The sequence below is a fragment of the Talpa occidentalis genome, unplaced genomic scaffold, assembly GCF_014898055.3.
Source record: "Talpa occidentalis isolate TD23 unplaced genomic scaffold, MPIMG_talOcc4v2.1 talOcc4.14, whole genome shotgun sequence".
Lineage (NCBI taxonomy): Eukaryota > Metazoa > Chordata > Mammalia > Eulipotyphla > Talpidae > Talpa > Talpa occidentalis.
The window spans coordinates 81,286,955-81,291,005 of NW_023601433.1; positions in this window are offsets into that span (position 1 = coordinate 81,286,955).

Below are 4,051 nucleotides of genomic sequence, written 5' to 3' on the forward strand. Positions count from 1 at the left end.
TGAGGACACACCTGGATAAGTCAGATCACTGAGGAAAATGTTATCTCAAGAGTCTCCATTTACTCATATCTGTAATCACAACTTGCTATTTTTTTCCATGTAAGGAAATAGCTACAGTTCCTAAGGTTAAAATGCCAATATCTTAATTTTTTTTTTTGGGGGGGTGGTGTATTTCATAGCCTCCCATATCATTTGCTTCCCATTTAGGGCTGGCCATGGTCACAAACTCAGTGCTTGATAAGTGTTTGTGGTCACTGTTGTTATAAACAGGAATAGTTACCACTATTTTCCTTGCTAGTTACTGGGCACCAAACCTGCAAGTTATTGGGCACATTTTCCTACCTGACTTGAAGGAATGATTTTCTACTTTGGAACTGAGGAGTTGGTCTGGGGTTCAGACAGACAGAAATCTTTCCTTTGCTGGCCAATATAGACGGGAGAAATCCCTTAGGCCTTAGATTAGACCAGATTGGGGCTGGTGAAAAATCAGTGATATTCTAAAGGGACATGTATCTCCAAAATGTGACCCAACTTAAAATGGGTGATAATAATGGAAATTATTTCACTGCATATGGCCTGAACACTGAGCTTGTTCTGATAGGAGAGAAGTGGACTGCGCTTACTAACACAGAGCAAGGCGTGGTTGACACAGGGAACTCTGTTAGAGCAGGGACTTTTGGATAATGAAGTGAGAAGAAGCCTAGGAGCAGGGTTTGGGCAGAAAATGTCTTTGCTTCCTGGATGATAGTGGCAGGGAACACCTATTTTTACTGTAATATCTGCTGTTTTTCTTTCTCATCCCTTATCAATAGATTAGGAACTCCCTTGGGGCAAGAGCTATGTCCGTCTTGCTCATTTCTCAATTCTTACATGACTTGAAAGAAAGTTATTTTCCTTATATAATAAGACATTGAGAGGCGGATGGATGTTAGAATCAATTTAGAGGTTGCATTAACCCCCTGTGTTATTCTTAGCTTCATTCTCTTCATGCTTTATGCCTCATGGTCACACTACGTACGGCTGCTGTGTCTCCAGGCATTCCATCTACTCTCTGGGCTAGAAGGAAAAAGAAGGAACAAAAAGTCCTCAGCTATCCCTATCCATCCCCGTTTTTATCAAGAAAGCAATGCTTCTCAGAACTCATTTTAGCAGATGTCTATTTAAATCTCTCCAGAATGGGGCCACTGGAAAGTAAAGTATTATCTTTTGTACAAAATTATAATTGTATAGAAAGCTCATGAAATGCACAGTTGGGAATAGCTCTTGAGAATGAATAAAAGAAGGAAGAATTGCAAGTTGTCTTGAGGATGAACAAATGGGCCATTGGGTGAACCCACAGCCACCTTCTCAGCCTAGAAGTTTGCCATGTTAATGTGTCATCCAGATGCCCACAAAAATAATGTGGACCCCGGAGCAACAAACGTCATGGGGCCTCAGAAACCAAGGGCATGAGCTCTGTGTGATGTCGGATTTTACTATATGCATGTGCTCATTAACATGGAACGCGGGTGCTGGGCAGAAACCTTTTCAACTTAGGCAAGAACGTCTTCCTTGGTTTGAGTCATCTCTGAACGATGCCAATGGGATGCCAGCAAAGAAACAAGTGAAATGTGGGGCTATCAGTGTCTCTAAAGCAAAAGGAGGCAGCGCTAGGGGACCCTGTCTTTCTTTCAATCTTCATTAGTTCTCTTCTGTCCTTGCCTGACTTTAGGAATTTGCCAGTTTTGTCTTTGAGCCTTGCATCCTTGCAAAGACAGGATGCAACTTCAACTGGATTGAATTAGGGCATCTCTGCCCACCAGCTCCATCTCCCAGACCCTTGGGGATGGATGTTTAGCCAAGACCTTGTCCAACTGGGGTGTCTTGGTTCAACAGCCTTTTGTCAGAGACCCTCAGGGGTAAGTATCTGACCGCTTGTCCAGAAGTGTGACCTTGGCCAAGTTACTTCACTTCTCTAAGCCTCAGTTTTCTCCTCTGCACTGACTTGCTCTAAATTTCAAAAGAGCAATGCAGCTAACGCAGCTCCCACAGTGCTTGGCACCCTTCACGGATAACAATGAGTCTCCTCTTCCTTATCATTTTTACAACTGTTAAGGGGGAGACCTGGGTTTAATACATGCCCTGCAGCTAATCCTCTAGCGTCACACTTCACATGTAAAATGGGGGTGATGAGCACGCCTCCTGGGGTGCAGGGAGTTAGGAATGCATACAGGCTAAAGGCCACAGGTGCAGAAGGGATCCACATGGGTCAGGCGTGCTTCCTATGTGCTGTGCAAAGGTGGGAGCTGACACTTGCACGCAGAAGCTGGAAATGTGTGAAAGGACAGGAAGCTGAGCGAAGGGAGGAGAGGATTGGAGAAGGAGGGGTCAGACCAAGAATGAGGGGAAGGAGGGAAAAGCAAAGAAAAAACCTGGACCTCAAATAATTAAAACATGGGGCAGAGGAGGTAAATTGCACCAAGACTTAACAGGAAGAAGAGAACTAGGAAGAGCCCAGGACCTCTGGGGTTCGGGCTGGAAGGCTGGAAGGTTCCAGCCAAGGAGGAGCCAGTGGCTGGACATCTGGGACTGTTTCTTGGGAAGAAGGGGGGTCTTTTCAGCCCGCTCTTTCCCTTGATCCAGGACTCTGAGGTCAGAACCCATTGTTTTGATTGGAGAGGCCCTGGGCAGAAGGGAGTGCAGCAGGCCCTCGAAAAACATTTTGTCCAACGTCAGATTATTATCACACTAATAAGAGAAAAAAATATTGCTCCCAGCTGGGGTCACTATTGGGCATCTATAGGTTCTCCCAGGTCTGCGCACCTGGCTTCCTCCCACATCCCAAAGACGTGCATGTGCCTTCTTTGACTCGGTGGCCCTAGTGGAGTGAGCGCATGCTGTTGCGAGGTGCCCTGTGATGGGAGGGCATCCTGTCCAGGGCTGGTGCCTGCTTTGCCCCCTGGGCTGCCACCATAGACTCTGTCTGATCACCCTCCACCCTGAACTGGAACAAGCAAGTTGCCAGTGAAATGAATGAATGAATGAAGACAAGTGATGGTTTAATATTAGAAACGCTTGGGATCTTTATTTAGGAGTTCATAACGCTTCTGTGATCAGAAATACGCCATAGGAACTTAAGTTTACATCAGTTAGCCCCTGCTAAATTGGTTTCATTCCACCGTGTTTTGCTTGAAGTCAAAGTTTCCAAGTACCTACGGCTTACCTTAAATGAGGACTTACGTGCCACGGGGCATCAGTGGGGTAACCTCCCAGGACCCAGAGTTTGAGTTCAGTGCATAGGTGGCTTCACACTCACTGCCTGTTTGACCTCACACTAGCGACTGCCTCTGACCCTCAGTGTCCCCCACTTCTAAATGGGGAGCAGCAACCAGATTTAAAGCTAACAGCTACTTGTTACGAGCTTACTTATATCGGATCCCTTCTCTGCCCTTCCTGTGAACCCAGCCTCTCTGCAGCCCCATGTGGTGTGATACTATTATTATCTGCATTTGACAGATGAGGAAACTGAGGCAAAAAGACACTAAGTGACATAGTTACTGTGCCAACTCAGGCAGGAGGAAATTAGAGGTCCGAGTCTTCACCATTCTGATGCTTCACAAATAATTGGACAAGTAATTTTCTCTCGGCAAATGCAATGCTTTCTAAGGAAGAAATGCAGAGGATCGCTCAGTCTTCCGCCTTGGCGACAGAGTGGAGAGGGAAGCATCCTAGGCTGACACCTAATGCTCCCCGTTAGGCACCGATGCCCAACTGCTTCTGGTTGCAACGCTCCATTTTTCATGTGCATTTCAAGCGGAAAACTTGAGCTGGGATAGGGTGCAACTCCCTGGTTGCATGATTTAACCAGCCGGGAGCTTTGGAAGGCAGCTGATAATCGTTCACAGGGGCCCTGAGTGGCTTCATCGGTGCCTACTTTGCTGGGGTGGAGAATCTCTCTCCCATCAAGGTTTAAGTCATTTTAGAAATGCAACTGGAGGAAGGAAAAGTTGTGGCTGGAGCAGCAAACCACGACCTCCCTCATTTTTTTTTTTTCAGATTAGTACACCAGGCT